The sequence below is a fragment of the Falco naumanni genome, chromosome 1, assembly GCF_017639655.2.
Source record: "Falco naumanni isolate bFalNau1 chromosome 1, bFalNau1.pat, whole genome shotgun sequence".
Lineage (NCBI taxonomy): Eukaryota > Metazoa > Chordata > Aves > Falconiformes > Falconidae > Falco > Falco naumanni.
In genome coordinates, this window is record NC_054054.1 from 3,940,131 (window position 1) to 3,954,541 (window position 14,411).

The 14,411-nt window shown below is 39.9% G+C and overlaps 1 protein-coding gene across 1 annotated transcript in view; it reads left to right on the forward strand.

The window, feature by feature from the left end:
* Window positions 1-46: 46 nt before the first annotated feature.
* LOC121091836 (CDKN2A interacting protein) overlaps window positions 47-14,411 on the forward strand; it is a 32,745-nt gene continuing 18,380 nt past the window's right edge. Inside the window, exon 1 of the mRNA XM_040602181.1 lies at window positions 47-166. The gene's annotated coding sequence lies outside the window, so the exon portion shown is untranslated. The remainder of the gene's footprint in view (window positions 167-14,411) is intronic.

Consider the following 14,411-nt stretch of genomic DNA (forward strand, 5'->3'; position numbering starts at 1 on the left):
GCCCAAGGGGCAGCCAATGCTCAGCAGATAAACCTGGGGGAAGAAGAAGGAAGGGGGGGGGATGTTTAGCGTGATGGTGTTTGTCCTCCCAAGTCACCATTAACGTGTGAGGGAGCCCGGCTGCCCTGGGGATGGCTGAGCACCCGCCTGCCCATAGGAAGCAGTGGTGAGTCAATCGCTTGCTTTGCTTGTGTGGCTTTTGCTTTACCTATTAAAATGTCTTTATCTCAACTCACAAGTTTTCTCACTTTTACCCTTCCAATTTTCTCCCCCATCCCACCGTGGGGAGTGAGTGGCTGCATGGGGCTTAGTTGCCAACTGGGGTTAAATCACATAGGAAGTCATTCACATACACAATGTTTTCTGTTGCTATCTATGCTAATATCCTTGATAAGAATACGATTTTTAAACAAACAAAATGTAAAAATATGTTTCTGCAAAACCATGATCAAATGGTAGTAAAGTGATGAACAACACTTCTGGACAGTTTCCCCACAAGGAAGTTTCCTCTCCACTTAAATGAGAGACATTTAGGGGGTTATTTCCAGACACAGTTTATGTGTATTCATAAACCAAACCAAGTGGTTACATACCTCAGAGAAAGTTACAACAGACTACTGATTAACATTATGCTTACCTCTCTTACATTACAACTTCTCTTCTGTTGACCTGAGCTGACAGTTTTCAAAGATTAAGTTTTCAATTAAATGCAGCTTGAGTTCTTTAGCGTCTGAGAGACTAACTGCTAAACGTCCCTATTACATAGTTTACAAACATTTTAACACTAGTGCAATAATGTACGACAAGTTGATTGTTATTGCTCTAACATGAGAAAGGGCATATGGTTCCTGTCAGACTATTCTGTTTATTTCATTCTTACAGCTGTTGCTGAAGCAAATAGAAATTTTAGGTAGACCTCTCAAAACTTTAATTGGTTTCTGTACGCATAGCTATTTATGCTAAAAGCTTTCCTTTAAACAAATGCCTTAGCGCAGTTAGCACAAGCAAAAGCAATTGAGAGTCATTCGCCATTTGTTTTTCCTTTCATTATACAACTACTTAGTGATCCTAGGCACAAATGGAGCAGCCTGTGAGACAGGCTATGACAGCATACAAAACGTTAGTGCCTGGTCCTGAAGGACTTTCAGTCAAAAAAAAAAGATTAAAACCTTCTGTAATAGTTTCCCTGCAGGCCTGATGAAAAAAAAGCCACATTTAATATTATTGCAAAAGCTCACTGAGGCTCCAACCAGCGCACAATAAACTAGATGCTGTGCTAAGTAACACCACTTGCCTCAACTTTCTCTGCTTTTAAGTTGGGTCCCTATTCTTACCAGGAGCACAGCCCATGATCAGATGGGCTGCCCGGGGCTAGTTAAAGGAAACATTCATTCTCCTCAGCTCTTTGACAGCTTTTAAACAAACAGTTGTTTAAAACTGCTTCCAATTCCATTAGAAATGGCCTCAGTGAAAACAGACCTGTAAGGCACGGAAGGCTGCCGGCAGTGAGAAACAAGCTGAGCCAATGAAATTTACTACATCTCCATCTGATGGAAGCTAACACATTTCTTCAGACAAGTAGCAAATACATGCAAAAATCCTCATTTCATCACATCTGGAAAGATTATAGCATTGTTCCTTTCCCTAACAGCAAATAAAAGCAGCAGCCTGCTAGTACAGGCAGAGTAGATTCATGCCTGGAGTACCAGCTTACACAGTCCTGCAATTTCATCCAAATCTACGCTTCCAGTTTTTGATCATTAGACATAGCAATGCATGCCTGAATGTGCAGAAAGCCTAATTCAATTGCTCTGACAAACACAAATCACTTCTTGACTGTGTATGGGTTGTAACCTCATCACCCACTGCTAGACCCGAACATGCATTTCTCCCAAAATGGAGCTGTACATACACAATGAGCTCAGCCAAAATTGTTGCTCTACAGTCTGTATATTATGTTTATCTAGAGTAAAGCCTGCTTGCCAATGTTCCCAACACCACTCTACAGGGGCATTTGGAAACACAGAGGGGCCTCACAGCTTGGTACACAATCAAGTTTTTAGGGCAGAACGCTCTTAGGAATTTGAGCATGTCCAGCAAGATTCTGGGTGCACTTGTCATTAGCACGTATCTAGCAAGCAAATAAATCCTATGAAAACACATCTGTGCCCAGACAGTAGTACTAATAACCAGGAGAAATAAGCGTGCTTCACATTTCTATTAGTAATGTATTATCTTGCTGTAAATATTAACTCTGCTGTAGTTTAGACAGCTAAATGCAAATTAATGGAAAGCTTATGGGAACATAAAGAGACTATGCTCTTAATGATCTTCTTAATACTACCTTTCAGCATACCAGTGGGAATTATGGAGAGATGCATTGTGAGATTTAAGACACACAGATAAAAGTATAAGATGACATAAGTATGCCTAAGGAGGATTTTAGTGACTTTTTAAACAACTTCTTAATCATAAAAGTGTTTCTAATACAATTTCCAGCATGTAATTTAAATTGAAAGTTAACGTTTAACAGGAATAGCTGTAATGAGCCAGTTTCAGTATTTCTTATTAGAATACCTTGGTTTTGCCTATTAGTGGAACGTAGCATTTCAACATTATACACTGCCACAGTAGAAGATGAAAGCTCTGAAGAGTTAGAAGATAAATAGCACCGCTTCTTTGTTCAGCCCTGTTTTGTGATAGAGGCCAAACACAGTTTCTAATATATGCCACTTAAAAGTGTTGAGGGTGAATAAAGAGAGAAAACTCCCATTTATAAAGTTAGCAGAGGAAAAGCAGCTGAGAACCTTTATACAGTGAGACAAAATATGTATCATAGCTACAGATAGACAATTTTGGTTTTGCAAGACAGACAATTGCTTAAGACAAGATTGGGCTAGATCTTCCCTAAATCAATTAAACGTTTCCCCTTTAAGCAAAGTAACTTCTAAATGGAAACAGAACAATCTAGTAAAGTTTGCCAGGTAGTGTGCAAGTTCAGGATGGTATTACCTAGAAAGATCTCCTGAATTTAGGCCTGTCCTGTGTTGTGACAAGATTCAGCTCTTACACCACACCAATATGATGCAAGACATGCTCTGTGTCGCCAGCAGTAAACTCTATAGGCCTTTTTGTAACTATAGATACAAGAACCTATAGATTTCCTCACAATACCATTATAGATACAACTAATTAAGGGAGAAAATCTTGCGTCACTCATGTCTCTTCTTGAGGGCTGAAGCTAGTTAGAACTATGCAGAAAAAAAAAAAAAAAGCTTCCTTGCTTGCATTGACTGTATATAGGGGGATATCCCACCAGCCCTTTTAAGTCACAAATTCCGGGTTCAGGTAGGCCTAGGGAGCAAACAAGTCCTACAGTCAAAACCTCCCAGTGGTAATAACCAGTCTGTCAAGCTATGCCACCTGTACCTCTTCTCAAAAGCAAAGTTCCAAAAGCCCCCGTCTCAGGCATTAGAAAGAAACCCATAAGCACTCATTCGATACACCTGGGTGTCACCAGACATTCACATCAAGGGGGCAGCTAGGACATTGTTTATGAAAGCCAGGAAACAACTGGAAAAAGCAGTGTCTCAGAAACATGATTAGCAAATCTACACAGCACCCGCTGCCCTGCCATGGGGCCTGCACAGACCCTGCTACAGCTTTTTCCAGGGAGGGAAAAGGTTAATTTGTGGGGCAAGTTATCAAAGGTATCAGTCGCTTTCCAAGGAACCACTCAACATTTCCCTTTGTTCAATCTAATCTCTGTCTGCAAACAACAACTTTCCACACCAGTGCTGCCATACAAATCCTGCTGAACTGTGCAAACTGGAGCCCTAGTCAGGATTTAAGCACAAGCGCCACACATCAAAAAAAAAAAAACCAAAACAAAACACGGAGCTACCTTCAGGGTGCTGAGCAAGGCCTTGCTGCAGCACTTCTCCTCCTGGGGAGCACAGCCTTCTCAACTCTTGCATCCCTTGAAGAGCAAACAGATCTGCCCCTCTAACAGCACAGTGCTCTGCAGAGCTTCCATTTAATTCCCAGCCTTCTCTCATGCAAAGCACAGACCATAAACCTACGTCTCTGCTCCCAGCTGCGTTTCTCCAGTACTTCACATGAATCTCGTGATTTTCATGTAGCCAAGCTCTACCACCACAGGAAGTTTTCCTCCTCTTGTAGGTCTTGCCTGCCACCTCCCCAGCTGCAGCCACAGGTTCCTCAGCCCCAGGCACATCTGAGGGTTAATTAGGTACTCAGGCACCATTAAGCCTCCTTCCTGCTAATTCAGGGTTATACCTTTGCACTTCAATCCCACAATAACTTCCCATCCCTATGGTGAAAAGAGGGCAGACTTCAACGCCTGTAGCATAAAGACGACATCCAGGAGCTTTTGAGCTGCTTTTTATTTGGCTCAGGGCAGGAAGCGGACTGCTTTCTGCGGTGACAAAGACTTGCAGCAGTTTCAGAATTTTGTTTTGCTTTGAGGTGGACTCATAGGCTTAAAAAACTTACAGGAACAGAATGAGTAAACAGTTTTGGGTGTTCAGCTAAGATCAAAGAGACTATTCAAACTGATTTTGACCTCTGTCCCTTAGATTTCAAACGAGTGTCCCAGTTGCTTAGGTATGCTCGCACACTTGTACTCACTTTTGACTAGGAATGCCATTTACAACCAGAGTTTTTGGTGAATGGGTATGTTCTTGTAGAAACTGCTGAGTTACCAAACTAGCACTTTCTACAAACAAACAAAACCACCTCCCTCCCCCACAAAACATGGAGATTTTTGCCTTTAATGCAGCAAAACCGAACACAAATGACTCTAGCCAGTGCGCTTCATCAGGTTCAGGAGCAGCAGTGAGGAGCTGCTGTGCTCCTCAATTCAGTGTGAAAGTACCCAACTGAATGGCCCAGTTTTTAATTTTTGTGTGTAAAGACAGCAACCTCTACAGCCTGGTGGTTAGATCTGCACAAGGGAGGACACATGGCTTTCAGTCCCTCCTTTGGCAACTATCCTACAGTAATTATTTCTAAGAGCCAGAAACCCCCACCTTCCCTTTTCTTTGGGAGTGCTCCCACCAGCAAGTGACACTCATTCTTCTCGATCCAAAGCATATTTAATTATTCCATGCAAAACTTCAGTAAAGGGAATTCCTAACCAGACTACTAGAACACTTTAAAACCTGGCAATTAGGGCATTGCCTTTCAAATTCCTGCAAGCAGTAAATGAAATGGACTTTGTGTACTGACTGTCCACATGAATGCTCTAACCTTTAAATCCTTGGATAAACAAGGGGAGGGTAGAGGCCACTCTTGCCTTTCTACCAGCCTAAGATAATAAATAAAACTTTCTATCTGAACTTCATTTTTAAACACAAACAAGCATAGCGTGTCAACCCACCAAACTGCAAAACATTTTTTCTACCCAACCCTTCAGGCCAGAGTATAGGGATGGGTCACCATCACATAGAGTCACCTGGATACCCACACCCACTGAATATCCACCCCTTCCAGAAATGCTCATCTGTAGACCACCCACTTCTCCTTCTGGACTGGTATCCAATTTACACAGTTGAGTATGAATCAGGCACCTGCAGGCTGTTTTATTAAATATTATGACTCTTCTCCCAGGCCAATAGAGTATCCCGTCTCCGTATTTCCTCTCCTAAAAAGCACCACTGCTTGTTCCTGAGATAGCTGTGTTTTGCATGTAGCCTGTGCTCCTTAAGTCCAGAATGACAGCTGGATTAATTTCCAAATATGAAGGAGGTACCTCACCTGTGAACCTCAGTGGAACCTACGTAGATGACAGAGGCCCAGAGCTCTCCAGTACCACCAAGAGTCAGACACCCCTGGGCATGGCACGTGCTATGTGGGAACCCTATTATCAGAGGAGCAGGCACCTGTGGATTACAGATCCTTCAATGCAAAATGGCAGCACGGTGTAAATTTTAACCTCACATACATAAATACCACTTAAACCCATTTGTGGATCTAACCTTTAGGCCTTTTTTCTAAAAAAACCAATAACCTCAGCCAGTACTTTTCTCATTTTGCTACTTTTCTCTTTCCCATCTAGCCTGGGAATTACAAGACCCAACCAGTTTGAAAGGCTACAAGCCACAGTTTGGAAATAAAAAAGACAGAAGGCCAATTCGCTTAACATCCACCCCACTCGAATGAACCCCAAGTTCATTGGGCATTTATCCTTAAAGCACACTCGACAATGGGGCATCATGATGCTGAAATGCTCAAAGGCAAAACCGTTCCAGGATAATTGGTTTATGCACATTCACAGAGCGTGCTGTTTATTTTGTGCCCAATACAAACCCCTTTTCTGTACTAAAAGACAGAAGGGCTCTGAAGGTTTACTGGTCATGAATGCAAAGTCTCTCCCTATATCACAATATAAGCTAGCAAACATATCATGAAGCCATGTCAATGCATTACATTGCAGGATAAAATAAAAATTGTATCAAAATACCTCTTTAAAACAACGCAGACTATAAAGTCATAGGACAGCTCCTTCCCAGATACTGAAAATATGGGCTAAATGCTAGTTTGAAATCTGTGCAGCAGGCTCCTTGATTAACATTTGGCTCTCAATAAAGAGATTACTGTAGGATTAAGCCTTACCTTGGGAGGTAGAGAAGAAACAAATCTCTAATTATCTCTACTCTTGTACTCTGGCCATGATTTCTTTTTCTCGAGGGAAAAATAAGCTTTGTATTGTCTAAAGTTTAATGTGTGTATTCTTTCAGTTAGTTTTAATATATTTTAAAGTATCAATAAAGTAACTTGTAACTTTTATTTTCTAGTTGTTACATGTAATTTGAAATAGGAATACTTTTGGTAATTGTTCCTGCAGTATATGGACACTTTCATGCTAAAAAGCCCTCTTAAGTATTTTGCTCTATAACCTGAAATTCCCTTTTATGTATGACCTAAACCACTTGAACCACTACAGGAGAAGGAATTTTGGATTTGCAATCAAACAGTTTGCTTTTTGTTACTATTTAACTAAACTATTGACAAATATTTGCAAAGCAAACTCTCTTTGTTAATGACTAAACACCATCAAGAACAGAAATAACCTTCCTCATGTCGAGAGGAATGCTATCCAAGGGGCAAAATCTACTATCTTATTCTTCCTCCTAGAGGCAAAGGTGAAGCTGGAAGAAAAATAACTGAGGGGAAGAAGAAAAGGATTTTCTTGATCTAGAAAAATAAAATCATGGCTCTGAGTGGAGTGAAGAGGGAAGGAAACCGAAGGGCCTGCTTCCTAATAATGAGAGAAAACATAACTCAGTATGTGACTCTGAGGGAAAGAATGAGAAGTTAATGGCAGATCAGAATTACAGCTTAAAATAACTTTAGAAAAGCATATAAGATAGTGGTTTTGGTGAATTTGGTGAAGAGGAAAGACAAAGATGAATTCAGAGAAGAATATATGTATAGAGATGTATAGATATAAATATATATGTATAGAAATTAGGGAGACTGACAAGGTGTCACAGGGAGGTACAGGAAGAGAGGTAAGGAAAAAGCATGAGGAAGACGTGAGAAACATGGATTGTTCCATGAGAGGGAAAACCAGGATAAATACTGATGTTGCACATCCAGAAGAAATTAAAATCACAAGGAAAATTCACAAAGCTACACTAAAGAAACAGGAGGTAGAAAAGCAAAAAAAACCCCATGAAAAAATAAGAAAACCCTAAGCTATCTGTCATTTCTTCATTTGTACTAAACTAAATTTTGTTTGATTTAGAGGAAGCCAGGAAAGCTTTACAAAATGTTTGGGGTTTTTTTCCCTGGAAAATTAAGCGTCCAGATCACAATTTTCCTGAAATGTTTCTATCCTGTTAGAAAAAGTAGAACAAAATACGTTATTCTGAGTTAAACTGAATTGACGTTAGGTTTGCCTAACCAATCAAACCCCCTTATTTGGGGTTAATCTATAACTAAACTTTTCCTGCGTGAATTGTTGTATGGTTTCTGGGGAGTTATTGTTCAACTACCACATTCCATTCAATGGATTAACTTTCCCAAGGAGAACTGCAGCTTCCCATCTGCCAAAACTGTTACATTATATGCTACTTGCAGGAAAACCTGTATGTCATGGGAGACGTCGCCTAAACGGACACCCAGTCTAGATATGAAAATGGGAATAGGGCACAGAACTGTCTTTCGTAAAGCCCCCCCTTCCCACTTCTACTCATTATTTGCTTCCAGTCTACAGCCTATTACAGTTTTCTATTTCCTACCCTCACCTCCTCTCACACCTGCAGATATTTCTTCTATGCTCCATGCTCTTATCACTACTACCACACCATTTTCCACATTACTGCTGCCTTCTCTCTGCCCCCATCCTTACTTACTAGACACCGTCTGCTCCAAAGCCTAGTATGTCTGCTATGAGAGGTCATGTGCTCTGCTTGGTATTTCAGGCACATCGGCCTGTCCAGGAATATTCTTTCTCAACCAGCTGTTACTCAGACCCTTTTCACGAGCCCAGAAACAAGCCTCTTAGCCAATGCTAGTTAGGAGGCTGATGGAGGATGTGAGTGTGTTTGTAAAACATTAAGTCCTTGGTGTGTGCTGACACAAAGGATTCATATTAATAGGTCAAAAAAAAAAAAAAAAAAAAGACTCTGTACTCACAAAGAATTTCAAGCATAAAGAGGAGAACATTTTTCAATTATGTGTTGTGATGTATAAGCCACGAGGTGTAACACGTATGTGCACATGATAGGTGTGTTATGATTCAGCTCCTGCTGATTTTTTTCCTTACCCCTAGGACTTGTTACAGAAGAACACAGATTTCCAAAAATCTATTGCAAACAATATAAGAAAGTTGCATTTAAGATGTACAAAAGAAATTTAGTCTTGGATTGCAGTTCAGTTGTAACTAGACTTTTGGCTTTTTTTAAAGACAGCAACTTCATGTATTTTACAAACTAAACAAGTTTATATGCAAAATTAACTACTATGTATTGCAAATTTGTAAGACATTTTAGCCTTTCCTTCTGGAATCAACTAACCTCACTGATTAGCCACACAGGAAAAAACTTTTTCAGAGCTTCCCTCCAAAGAACATTTGTGTCTGAATTATGACAGACCTAAAGGATGAACCAGTCAAATGTTCTCCAAATCCTGAGTAAATCAGCTTTGTGTTGGAGAGGAGTTGTCTTCCGCCCCCACAAAGGAATTTCAAAGGTGCGAGCTACTCAATGTACTTGTATTTTTCAACAGAAATAACAGATGTTCTCGAGTTTCTCCAAGCTGTGATTCCAACTGTTGTGCTGAAAAAAGTCATGACCCAGCTCCTATAAACATATTAAAACCGATTTCATTTCACTTTACATTTTATTAGCCAGTTGCTCTGTCTATTTATACTATTAAACACGATGCTTTCAACGACAAAGGGACTCATCACACACTAATTGAAACCAATGTCAGCACTCCAACTGGGTGCCAGAGTCCTTTACAAACACTGGCAAGCATACTCAATGAACTCATGTTTAAAAAAGTCCAATCTTTGCATAATCTCTAAAGTCTTGCGATATTCATGAAGCAAAATAATATGCATGGGAACCAAAGCAGTTTGCCAAGGATCTGTCCCTTTCTACTTACACCCCAAAACTAGAAGGTTAGACCTGCCTTCTCTCTGTTTCATAAAAGAGGTATTATTAGATGCCTGCTTGAACAAAGCACGTATGAATCAGTAATCCAACGATGGTATAAAGCTCATGAACTGCTAATTTAGTGCAGGGCAGGAGAAAATTAAGTTAATGGTGGATGTGTACCTTTAAAAATACACAACTATCACTTGCATGTACTCTTTAGTCCACCTCATCCCCTACCTGCAAGCTTGCCAAGAGGTAGCACATGATGTACAATTTCTGAGTTTGCCATATACCAACTGGTCATCTAGCATACCTTAAGGAAATGGTAACAGCTGACCTTCTTCCAAAACCTTATTACCATGGGAGCCCTGGTGTAAGTTTCTCTCTACCCACCTGTCAAAGTAAACAAAACTTGCATGATTCCAACTGGTTTTGATATTTAAAAACAATCTTCTGAAACTTGGCATAAATTGGTCCATAGATTCAACACTTGTTATGGACAGACAGATAGACAAAGAGCATGAAACCAGGTAAAATAGCAGTATTGCACAAAAATAATCCATCCCATGCTGAATACATTAAAATTGCCTGATTGACAGACCCTAGAAAGTAATTACCATGGTGAAATCATTAACCAGTACAGTATTAACTCTGTGGAGCTCTGCAAACAAAGATTCTCTTTAGTTTGTCAGTGACCTAAAAGAAAAGCGTCTTTCTCTTCAGGATTTATGGGCTGAAATACTAAAAGAGTTTGTTTTCCAAGTCTATCAAAGTAAATCCTTCACTTAACATCTCTGTTGATAACACTAGTCGCTGGTTACAGCCATGTTCATAATCCCAAGAAACTTTCTTAAGCACAATACAGGTTGCACTTTGTTACTTTAGAACATATCAGATGATTACAAGCCTCTAAAAAATGTATTTAATTTTGTCTCTCATAGCAAATTACACAATTCTTAGTTTAATAGTCAGATATGCCTGTTTCAGCATTGTCTCAATCAAAATATATTTTTGAAGAAAATGAAATGTTTTGACTGCTGACAATTGAACTGATTTAATACAAAACAATTTTTCTCTTTCCTACACACACTAGACAAATATTCAGAGCCCCAGCTCTCTACACATTCATGGCTAAAAAGACATAAATGTATAGCCTTTGGGAGTTTTTCACTTAGAGGAGGGAGCCTTCCTTAGCTGTGGTCAGACAGGGTTTGTCTGTGTATGGTTTATTCATACGGTGTGTGCATTATTTGAATGACTTAAGTCAAAGGCCTTTTTACTATGTACCTGCTAGAATCAATACTTAACATCCCGATGATTAATAGGTTTTGCAGCTTGGGAATCAAGTCTTTCTGAATACTAAAGAGTCAAATATCTAGCAGAGTTTACTGGGAGTATAATCCACCTTTTAAAAGCACAAATGTTCTAAAACTTCATGGCCTGTTCACCTTAATTAGCCAAACTACTAGACAATTACAGAGACATTTTATAATCAGTGCTCTCTGTTCCTGAGTGCTAGAAAAAAAAAAAAAAAAGTTTTGTGTTTCATTGCCTGCATGGAGAAATTAGTAAGAAATCTACTGAGATTTGCACTGAAAATTGTACTGAAATCACTGAGATTAAACTTTGTATAACTTAACGTCAGTGAATGGCATCAGGGACCGATTGCCATCCCAGAGGGACCTGCAGCCCTCTGCTCTCCATTGGCACGTGTGTTCACACTACCGGGCTCCAGTCCTACTGAGGACTGCAAGAGTAGTTTTTGCCCCTTCACTATTCAATCCATAGACTCCCCTGCGACTAGTCCAACAGCGTGCAAATAATAGCTGGATATTTGTAAAGGTAATAGATCCACTGTGAACTGGATTGAGTCATGTCCTGCACTGGGCTCATTTGAAATATGCAGTTCATGAGCTTTATTCCATGGTTGCATCACTGATTCATGTGTTTTATTCATATACAAATGTATGATTCAAGTAGGAATCTGATAATACTTATTTTATAAAACTAAGAAGACCTGTCTACCTTAACAGTTTTGGGGTGTAACTAGGAAAGGATAAGATCAGTGACAAACTGCTTTGGTTCCTGTACCCATTATTTGCTGTTCTGAATACTTCAAGATATTAGAGATTATGCAAAGACTAGACCTTTTTAAACTAGAGACATTATGAGGTAATAAAGTCACAGAAAACATGGAAAGGAGGCAGGCTTATTGTGGGCAGCTGTGACATAGCAAACAACAATATAGAAAAACAGGTTTAATTTGTTTGCTTCTCACATATCAATTTTACACAGGCTGCCATACAGAATAAAACAAATGCCCTACATAAAGTCTAGTGTGTTATGTCAATAGAGTCATCTTTGTCAAATATACTTGTAATCTTGCCAGAGAACAGTATCTAAGTTGTTCGACAAGAACCATTTTTCCTGAATAAACCAGGCACTTTATGGTCATGAATGAAAATGTGATATTGTAGCTGCTAAATATTGAAAGCGTGTAAATCTCACTATTTCTCTAGCTTTCTGTCCACCTCTCAGGAATGTCTTAAGTCTCTAAGAATCTTAAATTGCATGGTTTTATTATTAGCCTAAATTCTGCTCCAGTCTCATCACTTCCAACTGCTGTTTAGAAGGTATACCTTAAAACAGAATATTGACTTTACCTACATGAGATGATAAAATAACAGATTTTCCAGAAGGAACAGAATCAGGGGTGGGGGGTGGGGAAGCCCTTTCATATTAGCTCTCCATTCAACAAAACTGTGTAGAACCACATGTAGCCCCATTGTAAAACCAAAATTCTAAACAGATGTGGGCAGATGTTTGTCCTGTCAGCATTGTGGTGAATTTGATTGTGATGCTGGTAAGGGACCTGTAAAAAACACCACCGTGCCCCCATCACACCATCCTCAGCATGGATCTTACTGAGACAAATAGGGTGACTACAGCCCCTCAGGGTGCAGTCTGGTACTACTAAGCCAGTATCAGTCACCACAAAAGGCACAGTCCCTGTCCCCCTCTTTCCCTCTTAGTCCCTATAGCAAATTTGTTCCTGGAATCAACAGATTAAAGCAACTTTGGTATGGCAAATCGAACATCCTCCATTGGAGCTACTCCCTGGAAGTTTGTTACAGACTTATAAACAAGACAATCTGGTTTACTTTGTTTTTAGTATTAATACTGCTCTTGAAACTATACCTAAACCTACCCTCATTGTAGCTCGTATTGTACAGACATAAAACAAAGAGGCTGTTTTGAATTTAAAGTGCCTATTATTTACTACTAGGTTTATAGAAAGAAGATGAGCAGAAAGAAGATGTGATACTAGTTCATATGAAAAAGTATATTTAGCAAAACAGTTATGTAGCTATGCTTGGACTCTGACAAACCTTGAGGCTGAGATGAGACACGTGGAAAAGCAGAGGAAGACAGGCTTAGGGGTATTTACACAGATTTCCTGCTATACATAATCAGCAGCATGGGTGAAAGTATGAAAGTGAATGTACAAGAATGCATTAAAAGACTGCCATTATTTATCTAATGGCAATGAGGGACTACTTCCCGGTGGTGTAGAGACATAGGGCTTGAAAAGTAAAGGGAAGAGAAGTAATTTGTATTTCACACAGTGAAGAAAAGAGAGCCAATGGCATTGTGCAAAAAAAGAGGAGTGACAGGACTGGGACAGTAAGCCAAGAAAATGACCTTTGCAATTTGACTGAAAGACAATGGAAGTGTTGTTAAGTGCATATATGTTATGCACGTAGCTCCCAGCAGGTTGTTCTGGGGAGGAGGGAGGCAGAAGGCCATGGGAGCTGAGAAGGTAAGCAGGGCATAGCTGAAAAAGATAAAAGGAGTAACAGGACAGAAATCAACTGTAGAAAACAGACTAGAGCCCACAGATTAACAATTTGAACAGCTGGCTTGAATGAGACAAGAGCCAGCACAAGTGCATCCTACCATTAAGTCTCCTGTAATTAAAGGTTAGAAATATTTTATAAGAAATTCATACAAATCTGAGACTGCAGTCTGGAAAGCAGCAGTAATGAAGACGAACTCAGAAACCACGTTAGTCCTAAAACACTTCAGCACACACTGAACTGCAGGTAAAAACTGGACAGTTCTTGGTGTATGCTTTCTTAAAACAAAGGTGAACCTCACTTAAGTTTAAAGCCATTGGTTTATAGTTACCGTCTTTCTCCCAGTGTCTCTACAGTTTTCCCATTGGGACTTAAAAACTGAGCAAGCAGAGATGAAGGACGAGCCTTAAGAAAAGGCCTGTTTCTTGCCAGAACTCTTGAGCACCGATTTGGGGATACAAAGATGATGTGGATTTGGATTAGCAGGCTACCCGTGGATTCTCCCAGCATACTGAATTCCCTTGGATTGTAAAGGTCTGATATAGCATAAACAGTAAAGCAGTTGCTACTTTGTCCAAGAAAAAGACCTTTATTTTCTCATTCTGTCCAGGTGTTGTTCTGCCAGGGAAAAGGGATTTGCTGTAAGCCTTTAAGTGTTGTACACTGACAAAATTCTGTATTAAAAAGTTCCATGTGGACAAATCAAGTCTACAGCACACATTTAGGGAGACTCGGGAGACCTACAGGAGTACTTTCATGCAGTGATAGCAAAGAATACTCTGACAGCTAGCAAGAGTCAGCTGTGAGCTGCTAATTATCGCGTGCTCCAAACCTCTTTTCACAAACTAAAACCCTCTGTAGTTGAAGCTCTGCAGTCTCTGAAAAGCTTATCCTGGAGTTTATCCTCTATAGGCTGTGGGGAGAA